General features: G+C 45.3%; 1 protein-coding gene across 3 annotated transcripts in view; it reads left to right on the forward strand.

Moving 5' to 3' along the window:
- The window catches only part of CCHa1-R (CCHamide-1 receptor), a 361,846-nt gene that overhangs the window by 91,834 nt on the left and 257,075 nt on the right, over positions 1–12,937 (forward strand). The window contains exon 2 of one of the 3 annotated variants that reach the window (XM_077632635.1): positions 3,179–3,266. The exons of the other annotated variants lie outside the window; for them this stretch is intronic. The gene's annotated coding sequence lies outside the window, so the exon portion shown is untranslated. The remainder of the gene's footprint in view (positions 1–3,178; positions 3,267–12,937) is intronic. 3 annotated transcript variants of the gene reach the window in all.

A 12,937-nucleotide genomic window follows, 5' to 3' on the forward strand; every position in this document is an offset into this window, starting at 1 on the left:
GGAATAAACATTTAAACACTGTTTTTCTTGGTACAACTCGTGCGTGCATTTTAACCATTGGCAGTGTGGTGCGAAAAGAAATGTTGTGCCCGGATCTTTATTGACATTCTCTGGTAAAGTCTTTTTGTCAAAAAAAGAAAAAAAACTCGCGACTTTCGTTTTTAGGGGCGAAGGAGTAACAGCCATACGGATAATTGTCCCGCAGTCCCCTACTGGGAGAGCCACTATTTTGAGGAAAAGCTTTGAAAGTTTCTCGTTGACCAACTTGTGAATGTAGCTTATGTAAGGTTGCTGAAACGCTGGAAAGAGAAAGGTGTTCAAAAAACTTGCCATGAAATATATGGTGTCGCTTATAGATTGCCTTCTGTCCTAATGGGGCGATCTGATTTCTCATCGCCGTTTAAACGAGATATTTGAGGTCGTGGATTTCAGTGCTCGAAAACCTTGGTTCTTCAGCTAGACAACTGTAATGCATTTTTAGTGGGGAGAAATAAAAGTGTTTGCAGGTATTTAAGCGCAGAATTAAGGACGACTGAGAAAAGCACGTACCTCCCAATCACGTGACTAGCTTTTATTTTACTGCAATGCCAAAAAGCTGAATGCGGTGAGCAAGCAGTGACAAGCGTAGAATAGGAATTTTCGGACCAATTGGTAAAAAATGGTAAGGAATGTTTGTTACATTTTCTAGCATTTGAATAACCTGCATTCATTTCAGACGTTAGGGCAACACGTCGCATTGTCTCAAAGGTCACGGCGTCCAAATGCCAAGGCCGCACGTTAAAGGTTCGTCGCCGGCCGCGGTGGTTCAATTTTGCAGGGCCCGAAATGCTCTTAAAACGCCCGTGCACTGGACCTCGATGGGCGGTTGGTTGAAATTAATGCCTGGTGCTACATCCAGGCGTCAAGCATGATGCAAAGGGGGGAGGGGGAGAAAGTGGGGGTGCCCAACAGCTTTCCTAAGCTGAATATGAGAGAAGGCTAAACAAGTAGTGACACGCCTGGAAGCCAGACTCCATTTATCCTCATATATTTCGGTCTCTGTTGGACGACAGCTTTTGATTCCGCAAGGCAGCCACTTGAAAACACTTTCCATGGCAACAGCGTTTAAGCAACCCGTGACGCACGCCGGCAGCCGGAGTTCCTATTTCCCAGGCTTACCAGCCCACTTCACGACTTGCACCTGATAACGGCCTACGTGGACGGTACATCCAAAGAGCCCGCACTTCAAAGGCGGCGGCGGTATGTCCTATAATAGGAGCTCTGGTGTCGCAAGTGGTTTTCTTCGCCCCTCACTCCTTCCTTTGCCGCATTTGCCAAGAGGCCTTTCGCAACAATCCTCCCTAGTGAAAAGGTGTACTCCAAAGAACGACTAGTCAATGCCTCGGTTCAGTTTCGCCTAACCAGCTGGAATGGGTTTTTATGGGCGGGCGCTCCAGTAAGAGCTACTTGGTAGCAAAAAGCAAGCATGCGGGCCTGCTACTTATTTGCGCTTAGGCGATATTAAATTTAGGCTAATAAAGCGGCAGACGTTGCATTTATATCCTGAGACTGGCGGTTTCGTGTTGTGCAAAGCAGAGCACTTTTAAAACTTCCAGTGGGAATCGAAGAAATCTATAATTTATTGTGGTTTCTCAACGACAAGTGTCACCTCACAGGCGCTGAAATTGTCAGGGAGTCATATGCTGCATTTTGGTCATGGTGTGCACACGAAGAAGGGGTCAGTAGGTTAAATGTGAACGATGTTGAACGTGTAAGCAAGTATCAGTGTTTAAAAATAATACCGCCTTTTCATCGGCGTTTGCTAAATGGCAAGAAACTATGAACGCGCTCAAGTGGTTCTACTGGGATGAACTAAAGTAGTGGTGTTACCGTAGATTGCCCTGGGTCTCTTTCTGGCTGTGAAGTGTTCATTGGTAGTGAAAAGCGTTGTGAGCAAACTAAAGTAATCGCTGTATTGAGCTATAGCATGATCCCAAAATAGGTATATTAAATGAAAAACAAGCTGGGGCTACGTATTGTCTGCTGTAAATGACAACAAGCAATCAGAACAAAGAAAAATACTCCTGCATGAGCAAGAATACTTGAAAACGAGCACAAGTGCATCGTGAAAACAAAGCCACTTGGTGTAAACTATATATTTAAAAGCTGTGAGGATTTAATGACAAACTACGACGCTCATAGAAAAGCTCCAAGTACATATGTGCCCCAAAATATTTTTCATCCCATTTATATTACATATGTGAAATACTTTTTTTTCCTTGTTTATGAACTAGTAATATTTAGAAGTTTGGTGAATGGGATCCGGTATCGCCTATTGGCACTGAATCCTGAATCCGCTGCAAGAAAATGAGCACACCTTGCTTTTTTTTTCATTCCCTTCTTTTTCTTTCCTATGCCAGTATCTACTGTGCATCTTTACGCACCCATCAATCAATCAATATGTCAATCTACAACGGACAACATTACATGGTGTCCGCGGGGAGAGGCTAAAAGAGACTGTTTTTTCCTGACCAGGCCTAACTTCCTAAAAATCTACCAAATCCCACACATTTGACGCCCAAGGGTCTCAGAAATTCAAGCCTACTAAATCTTACCGACAGGGTAGGCGCAACTATACAACAAACCACAACTGTGCATTGCTGCATGTCGCATGCTAGAGTAGTGAGTGCGTGGCTCGAGTTGACGCGGCATAAGAACAAAAACCCGGTAACCAAACTATAATGCAGGTGATGTACATCCGCTTATACAGAAGAAAAAAAAATCTCCCCTGGGCGCAAAGTAACTTATGCAGCAAATTGTGAACATGGAAGCGAGCGAACGCATGAATGCAAACAATAACCTAACTAACGTTTCCTCGACAGTAAGTACTTTAATGGAATATGCACTTTGCGCATAGCGGCGTTTATCTTTCGCATCATTGTCTACTTCTTCCCACACTTACATGTCCTAAACAGCGCTAATATATTCGCGCTAGTCTTGACATTTATTTTCTTCCTTGCATGTGCGTGCACATACTGGCCTACTTTTCCCGAGCGCGATGGTGGTTCCGAGCGAATTACCAAGCCAGAGCTTCGCAGAAAATATCACTGTTTCTCGCAAAGTGTGGTTAACAATGTCAGCCCGCGCGAATGGTATGTGCGCTCCGTAAATTTTTATTTTTGCCTTTTCTTCCCTTTAGGTAAGCCTGGCGCTTTCTACCGGAGGAACTGCGTAGCGTTGCCTGAAAAAAAAAGGAGAACCGTCCGGCGTACTCGACTACGTGCATAGTAAGTGCTCGTGTTCTTCGTTCTGGCCCTGCTACACGGTGAAAAACGAATCAATAGTTGATCGAAAGGTTAGGAAGTGTAACGCAAATGCAAATCTGGGCCCCGAGAGAACAAAGCTGATTAACAGTATGAGAGAAGACGACATAAGCTTCTTACCGTTGGGAGGTGCTTGGAGGAGGAGCCAGAAAGTCCTCTGCGAGATTGAGAGAGCGAGAGAAAGAAAAAAGACGGAAGAAAGGCGTTAAGCGAGGGTCTACTTCGTCGAAGGAGTCTTTTGACATCCGGATAATGGGCTAATAGAAGCCAGCCAAAGGGCGAATTCCCACGGCAAATCAGACAGCAGCTGCGGTCCTGGGGAAGGGGAGTGGGCAGAGGAAAAGTTTCGTGCTGAAAGTTTCTTCACGGTGATGACGCCTGAAGTGTGTTGCGGAGGTGCTTACTAGAGATCTTGTAGAATAAGTGAGTGAGCTAAGAGTTGTAGGAATTGTTCGGTGGGAAAGCATGTCAAGTGGTGGGTGAGTGGCTAAAGGATATGCTAAAGTGATGGCTGAGTAACAATGACAGGCGAAGCACGTTAGAAAAGATTACCCCTAGCTTTATTTCTACTGTTTCGCGCAGTTTCAGGATGAGCAGGATGCGTTAGAAACGTTTGCTTATTTGAATAAAAGAGCTGACACATCAAGTAATCGAATCTTGTCTTTTCAAAATTAAAAAAAAGCGTACAATGGAACTTAGGAAGTACGCTGCGTCGTTACAGTGGTCTGTCTCGGATGGGTCTCGAACTCGTTGGACATATATCCTTTGCGCTCATGATTTTGGTGTAACCTGAGGTGTATGCCTTTGGATATCAAACTCATAACAAAGTCAGATTTGAACTCCACTAGTAGTCGGGGCCAGTAATTTTTTAGACTGAATGTGAACTTTGCATTCTCCGTTCACCTGCAAACACCATGCGCGTACGCTCACAGGAGGCTTGCATTTTTATGCTATAAAATGTTGGTGAAAAATTCCCCTCTTCCTTCAGTAGATTACAACCTTAATTTACTCCGTCCTTTTTGCTCATTCAGTTGTGTAAAAAAAAAGCAAAACCTAAACGAAAGGGTTCAGGCTGTATACCTGCAGCCAAATCCAAACCTTAGCGAAACGCAAGCCAGACAATTCGCTATACTCACACCGCTAGTTTTTCCCGGATTGACATAATGATCGAAACGCGACTCATCTATTCAGGAAATGTGAAGAGAAACACGACGACTAAACAGCGGTCACGTGAGAGAAGCCTGTGATAATGTCGAAAAGAATCGTGGGCGAGCTCGGAGAACAGCGCCTCCGAGTTGCAGGGGCCAGGCGATATCTGGAGGTCAACAAGAGGTGATCTTCTGTAGGAGTAAGCTCGGTAGAACGCCCGTGCAGAATGGTGAGGGGGGGGGGGGCAGCGACAGGCTTAAAGGGTCGGCTTCTGTTACGCGATTAGCAAAACCAGCCACTTCGAGTCCAGATCACGTCCGTCTCAACTGACGAACGTTCAAGACATTCCCTGCCATCACCTCCTCCCCTCAACGCACACAGATCTACGATCCCTCGGCCTTGCCCCTTCTGCCCACTTGTGGATGCTGTCGTTGCTTTACGCTGTGCTTTCTTCTTGGCGGCGCCCCTTTCAGCTAACCTGCCCAGAGGAAAGGAGGGCGCTGCAGGCAGTTAAACTTCTGCTCTTGCGGTGGGAGACGACGGCTCAGCGACAGGATTGCCGCGATCGAAGTCGCCCTGTTTACGGCGCAGTGCGTGATGCATCGTTGCTCGGCGCTCTGCGGCCGAATGCCCAGCAGGCCATTCGCCGGCGTCCTGGAGGTGTCGAAGTTGAGGAGGGGGCAGGCACGCGTGATGGGGAGGGCAATGAGCGCGGAAAAGCGCTTTGAGGGAATCGTCGCAGGTCGTTGGCCCCGGGCTGAAGCAGCGATGGGGCGAGAGATCCGCCAATCGCTTTTTTTTTACTTTTTACTGAGCGCTCCCCCGAGGCGTCGCGGTCGCATACCGGCAGTGATTTATAAAGAGCGAATGCGATGTTTGTGTCGCAGCTTGGCGATGCTCCGCGTTTTTGCGTGCGGGTCTTGTTGCGATCGAAACGAGGTTGTGATGATGAGATTGTCGTATTATCTCAAAAGTAGGTATGTGAGCAGTTGCACGTCATTAGTGCCCGTCTTGCCGTCGTGCGCTGTGTTGTTTTGCTGAGCTTTGAAACTCTCGGTACCGTGCTAACCGAGGTAATGTTGATTCCTTGTCGCGTCGTGTCCTGAGCTGCCTCGCGATTCTCCATCAAAGGTCGTCGCGCTGAGTGGCAAAAGAAAAAAAAATGTGTGCAATAAATACGCATTGAGCTGCCAGTGAACCGCCTTTCACGTAATTCTGCTGCCTTAGAGATAATCAGTGCGTGATGACATCATTTGTGAATGGACTACAGACAATGACCTTGCTCTGCCAGTCGCCATCGCCACTGGTGTTCAGAATCTGCGATAAGCACCTTATATCACTCGTGTGCTGGGCAAGTGAACCACGCGATGTGGATTCCACCTCAGGAGATAAGAAAAGATTTTGTGTGAACAAGTAGGAGCCCAGAGATTTCACGTTCTGTATGGCCGGGGCTGGGAATGACAGCATGTTACAAGAGTTTTGTTTATTCTTCTTATTATTTTAACTTGTCTTGCTTCCAAATGTGTCAATGCACGCTACACAAACGTCTACAGCCCTACTGCTGTATGCCAAAGGCTTGTACGATCAAGAAAAACATTGCATGTTAACTAGAGAGCGTTAAAGATCCCGCTGAGCGGAATATCGGGCGTCGTCATCGTCGTCTGCGGCGGTGGCGGTGCCAGCGAAAAATCCCCAAATAAGAACCCTTAGATGACAGAAAGGCCACCTAGCTCAAGAGACCTTGCCAACTGGACTGTGAGCAAACTGCCCACCGTGATAGGTGGCAGTTAATGATTCGTCGCGACTGGCTGCCCGAGAGGAGCAACCTGGGTCGCACAAGTCCCACCGGTGATGTGTTTGAAACAGCCACCTTCCGGCGCAGTGGCCCATCGCTTAAGCATAGCAGCGCCACTAGAGGTATAAGGGCTGCCCATGATCTATGAATGTAAATTAGAGGCTGAACAATTCCAGTTCCAATGCATTCAGTGAATTGCAATTCATTCAATGAAGGCCCCGTTCCACACAAAATCCGCCGTCTGCGTTGTGAGCGATTAATAGGGTGACGTAGAGTGGCTCAGGCAACCACCGCCGGAGAAGGAACCTAGATGGGCAACATAGGTCATGTGACCTTGTGGAGTAAGCACAGCCTACTCACCGGAGTGCGAGAAAAGTAACCACACTGACAGATGGTGGTTAGATTAATGGTTGTCCGCAACAGGTTGTTCGGGAAGAGCAACTTGGGTTGCACACGACTCACCGCTGGTAGCAAATACTTTCGCAGGGCAGTGCGGCATCTCTTAGCTGTTGCACAGCTGCGCAAGGAGTGGTATGAAGACTCCCAGGGACATATGAATGTACAGTTGAGAATGCGCGATTCCGTATATAGGGGCAGTAACTAATTAACGCTATCGCGTCATATCCTTAAGGCGGAGCTGAAGTGTCCCCTCCAATATTTTTGGTAATATGTTTCACACCTTTTGCCTTCGAAAGCCACGATGACTGCGTTACGCCCTTTATAGCTGAAGTTCCGCGCCCCAGGAGCGTCTACTAGCCACGGGTGGCCCGTACGCCACTAAATCTCAATCAGCACAATATGCCCTCAGCAGGCGTCTCATATCTTTCGGTGGTGCCTCCTGCCGACAGATTCCTCGGGTGAAGTCGTTCAGCCTCTCTTCGCTGATGACAAGGCATCCGAAGTTCGTTTTGATAGTTTGGAGTGCTGCGACATGGCGATGTAGCAGATGAAAGCCAGCAGCAGAGCTTATTGAACATAAAAGTTCAAGAAGACTGTTTATGGTGTCTCTCGGCATGGAGCTTCGGACATTCCGCTCTGCACTGTCAGAAAGGAAGCCTCCTGTGAGTGCTCCTGTGTTCCTTTTCCTCAATATACAGTACGTGGCTTGTTGCAGTGCGTTATAAACCCGATTCTGCTTCTATCAGGGCCTCCGAATGGAACTTCTGCACTAAGTGCTGGCCCCATGGTAAAAGCAGTTGACGAGTAGCGCAAATGTACCTGAAAGACGACGATGATCACGATCGACGATTACGATACGCTAGGCCAGATAAGAGCACGCTTTTCTCCCGATAAGTAACAACGCTGCGGAGACGTATTGAACGGAGAGGAAAGGATTTGTGACGCAGATTGTGCGTGACGCTTTTTACCAGGGCCATTCGCACACGGCGGCCGTTTGCCGAAAAGGTGTCATTTCGATTTGGTGGGTTGGCAGAGCAAAAATGAATTACTGGGCGGCAAAAATTTTACTGGCTTTAGTCTGAATGCAATAGGCTTATTTGTTTATTAATTAGTGCTTTCATTACACCTTACAGGCCCGCAAGGGCATCGAGGAGGAAGGTTACGTGTTTATGGGAGACGCAAAAATGCTAGAGCAAGAAGGCTGGTTGAAAACAAAAATATGAAAGGTAAACTTAACACACCTTTACACAATGATCCACAGAAGGTTTTTATGTTTTGTGTTTTGTCTATTTTTTATGCTAGCACTCTTTTCCTCCTCGATTTTGCATAGAATTTTCGGCAGGTTCATTCTTTGGAAGAGCACATATTTTCTTCTTCCAAAGCAAGCCGCCTCGAATCCGCCTGAGAAACGCCCATTCTAGTCACAGATCCATGAAGCAAGCATGCGTGGTCGATTACAATCTTCAGTCCGAGCATAAAATAAACACCTCTGCTCTCTGCAGACCTGATATTTCTTAAAGCACATCTACAATACACTCTTACTTATTTATTGAGCTGGAAGAATACAAGCCTCAAAAGAATATGCAAGTCCTTGGAAGTGAATAAGTAAGCGGCCAACTTATGGAATAAACCAGTGAACAGAGGCACAAATCAACGAAGGTAAATATGAATGAATGAATGAATGAATGAATGAATGAATGAATGAATGAATGAATGAATGAATAAATGAATGAATGAATGAATGAATGAATGAATGAATGAATGAATGAATGAATGAATAAGTTTAGCAGCGAGTGAGTGATTAAGAGGTTAGATTGGTGGTACGTGTGCCTACGTGAACGCGGATTTACGGCTTTGCTTCTATTAAGGGTGGAACTAACCCGGCAGGAAAATGGCCACATTGTTCTTTCCATGTGAGTTAGTGCGTGTGAGCGTACGAGCGCGTCTGCGAGTAATATCCTAGTGCAGCTCGTCTGCATACATTAGGGTGCCATTATGCAACTGCGCGCTCTTAATATGGTCTTGAGTGTACTAAACTCTTTAATATGCGGCCTTGGCCGCAAGTGCTTGCCTCTAGCAACGAAACCTCTCAGTGGTGGCTGAGTGTTTACAGCGTTTTGTCGCTCAGAACGACAACGCGTTATGAAATCCCGACAGCGGCGGCTCCTTTTCGACGGAGGCAAAATGCAAAGAGCGCCTGCGTACGTTGTCGGGGCAAGTTTATTAACTCTAGATGGTATAAATCCTGCTGGAGCTCTCCGTTTCTTCCCCCTGTTTTTCTCTTCCATCTTTCACCCAATAATAATAATAATTGTTTTTTTGGTGGGGGAAAGGAAATGACGTAGTATCTGTCTCATATATCGTTAGGCACCTGAATCGCGCCGTAAGGGGAGGGATTAAAGAGAGAGAGAAAGAAGAAAGGAAGAGAGATGTGCCGTAGTGGAGGGCTCCGGAATAATTTCGACCACCTGGGGTTCTTTAACGTGCACTGACATCGCACAGCACACGGGCGCCTTAGCGTTTTCCTCCATAAAAACGCAGCCGCCGCGGTCGGGTTCGAACCCGGGAACTCCTGATCACTAGCCGAGCGCCCTAACCACTGAACCACCGCGGCGGGTTCACCCAATCCTCGCGGCAGGGTAGAGGTGTCCTTCGGGAGTGAGAGATTTAGTGCGCCTTTCCTTACCTGGTAATAATTTTTTTTCTTATCAACGATTTCTCTTGAAGCCCAGAGGTTTCGCTTGACCCATGGCAAAGGAAGTGCTATGCAGTCACTTCTGCCAGCTCATGCTGGCAGCGTGTTTTGCAGTGTCCATGACAGCTTGGAGACATTTCTTGGGGTTTTTGGTTTTTATCAACCTGTAGCTAGAGAAACCAAGATGTCGAGCTCCCTTCGCACTTCCAGCAGGGGTGAGCGCTGGCGTCGAATCAGACCTGTACGAATCGTTTGCCGAAACTCTGCAGGCGACGAGCTGGTGAACTGTGTGAGGCTTTGCTGATGAGTGATAAACTAGATCGGCGCACGAACTCGGCAACTCGCAACTGTTTCTTAGTGCAGTTAGCGCTTCGTATGCTTTCAAATACCCCGACTGCATTTTCACGAACGGAGGATTTGGGTTTCATATTTCTGCATTTGTGCGGCAATGCCAACATATTACACGAATTATCATAAGCGTTCTCGCAGTCATCAATTGTGAAGCGTTAGTCTCTTTCAAGAAACGTCGGGAAATATTTTTGACATTTTTCGAGAACTAGCGCCTTTTCTTTTCTTCTTGTAGGAACGGCAACATATAGACCTGCACAGCAACCAGCTGTGTCAAAGCAGCTCCTGCATAGTGCTCAAAAGGGTAGCATTTAATTTTTTTTCGTTCAAACTTGTGAAGCATAAGTCCGTGCAATAAAGAAAACAAAAACATACAGATGAGTTTTTCCTTGGGAGCTTTGTCGCTGAATTCGTAAAGACGAAAGGCGCTTGGAGAGCAGGCATGTGGAGTTAGAGTGGAAACTGTTGCCACATGCACTTCTCAACCGAATTTCGAAATTTAATATCTGAAACTGGCTAGCGCAAGTCAGATTTCGCTCTGCGTCGAGTCTGAGTGCAATTCGTTGAATATATATATGAAATTCAGAGACCAATGCGAAGGTAACGTACAGAAACCAGCTGTCGGCGTTGCCTTATTTGCGCTGTATCTTTTCATCTCACTATTTCCTCACCGCATACTCCGCGGACAGAATATCTCGGCTACGATAGAACCGTCGTTATCGAAAATATGCGGGCTCGAACCTTGTGAGGATCCTGGACACAAAGACGCCCGTACCGCGCTTACAATTTCAGTGCCATGGGAGCTTTGATCTGTAAATCACTCTTACCTTGCTATAGAACGCATATCGCGGAAATCACAACTATGATGCAGCTGACGAGCAAGGGAGAATTATTTTTTATATAACGTCGAAAATTGGCAACGCTGGTTTATTTTGCCCAGCTGTAGCGCATAAAAAGACAAAGGACGATGAACGAGATGGCCACACGCGGCGCTGTAATTAAGATGTTAATGAATGCGCGCAGCTCATACGGTTTCAAGTCTTAGGTGACTGCGGGCTTAAGCAGCAAAATATCTTGCTTAGAACCTAACTGTTATCAGGTCAGAAGTGCAGTTCCGATATACCTGGCACGTAAAACGTGAGAAAGCATCTGGTCTGAAAATCTATGGTGAGCAAAGCGTTCTCGCGCCGCCATTGCTAGTTTCTTGCGTACATGAAAGCTCTTGCGGCAATACCTAAGTATAAGCATCTCTTTGGATGTGTGTGCAATAAACAAAGTGCTTTCAGGGCTTGGTATTTAACTTGGAATAATGAACAATAATGCAATAATGTTTCTTTTTTTTTTTTTTGCTCTGGTGTGGTACATAAAAACAGATTTGGACGAAGAGGTAGAGAAAAAGGTGAAACATTTCGGAGGCGCAGTAGAGTAAAAAAGAAACATAACTAATGAAACGCGACGAAACTATTGTACCGTTCACGCAATTTCTATTAAACAACACGAAAGAAAAAATAGACAGATTTGCGCTAAAACTGCTACAGATTGACTTTTACACAGTGGAAAAACACTAAGAAACCGGCACGTTATCATTATTTAGCCCGAGGAAACGAAAGAAAAAAAGCGGCCGACGAAGGAAAGCTGGCGCATGAATGAACGTAGCCGAAAGAAAACAAGAGAGCTACCGCTGCGAAGAACCTATGTTTGTTTTGAAAGTGAGAGACTGAGGGCATTGGTTTGCTTACCTAGTACTTGGTGTATGCAGAAGACGCAACAAACTGCACGCTTTGTTTCTCATAGTCGCAGACTTTTGTAGAGTTGTTAATTCTACAACGCACCATGTAAAGCGCTGCTTAATTAGAGCAATTAGGTTAAGAAATTACCAATGAAGATGAAAAAATATCTAAGAAGCAGCTGTAGAGCAGAATATTCTTCTGAATATTTCTTCTGTATTCTTCTGTATTCTGCAGTTAATGATGTCAAATAAAATTCCTACGCTAGAAGCCCGCCGAAAGATTAATAGATTGGTATTCTTGTTTAATAGTTTAACAGGTAAAAATAAATTTAAGCTACCGGAGTGCATTAAGCGTCCTCTAGTGAGAAGGACTCGGAACGTTCTTGAACATTCACTTACACCCCTTTTCACCAAAACTAACAGTTTTAAATACAGTTTTTTCCCTAGAACAGTGCAAGATTGGAATTCGCTACCGGAATCTGTTTTTTCCTCGTAAAATTTTTCTGATGCATTAAATCGTCTATTTACCTGCTAATATTGATTATATGTATGTTTTGTATACGTGTGCTGCTGATATTGTATAAGTTTATTGTTTGGTTTATTCTTTTGGTATCCGTGCGCTGCTAACATTGTATAAATTTATTCTTTTGGTTTTATTCTTTCGGTCTACGTGTGCTGCTAATATTGAATAACTTTATTCTTTTGGTTATGTATCATTATATGTTCACTCCTGCTTGGGCCAAGCAGTGGCCTGTAGTATTATGAAATAAATAAATTTTGTCGGGATAATGCGCGAGAAGTCGCACTCAAAGTATTAAAATATAAGACTACACCGTAAAGCTCACATCGCCGGAAATTGGAATTTCTTTCCTTTGAAACGATAAGAGGTAAAAACAGTCAGCAATTCTTTAATCGACAGAGATACTACGTGCAAAGTTATAATTAGATTTGGGTTATTGTGGAATTGAGGCTCTGGTGGTTCATGAAGGCCTTGAAATTTGCAGATTGACTGCGTCGAACGAGATTACCACTTAAGTTACTGTCGTAAAGGTAGCTTAGTTAGCGAAACTTTTTCCTCGTGTTTGCCCGCATAAAAAATAGGCCCTCAAAATTTGCAGTGATGGATGTAAGACCATATACTTTGTACATGGCGTGCCAAGCTGGATTGCATTTCGTAGTTCTCTGATGGTGCGCTGATATTTAAATACTTACGCTGAGAAGAATAAAACAAAAGGAAAAAGTGAGCTTGAGGGCTGGGGAGGTGCGAAAGACGATTACGACGCTGGAACCCGGAACTTTTTTGTACCGAAATAAACACGCAATAGCACTATGGTGTTTACTGTGTTCAATGCCACATTTTAACGGCATGTATTCCACATTTAATGCCAGCTTATAACTGTTTCTAGGCAATACTGCTTTGGGAACGGCTCACTATCGTGCAACATTCTATTTCTCGCCACACCATAGAGATGCATCTTTCATGTGAAACAACCCGTTTCATTTTCCTACACACCGTTGTG

This window comes from Amblyomma americanum, chromosome 7, assembly GCF_052857255.1.
Source record: "Amblyomma americanum isolate KBUSLIRL-KWMA chromosome 7, ASM5285725v1, whole genome shotgun sequence".
NCBI lineage: Eukaryota > Metazoa > Arthropoda > Arachnida > Ixodida > Ixodidae > Amblyomma > Amblyomma americanum.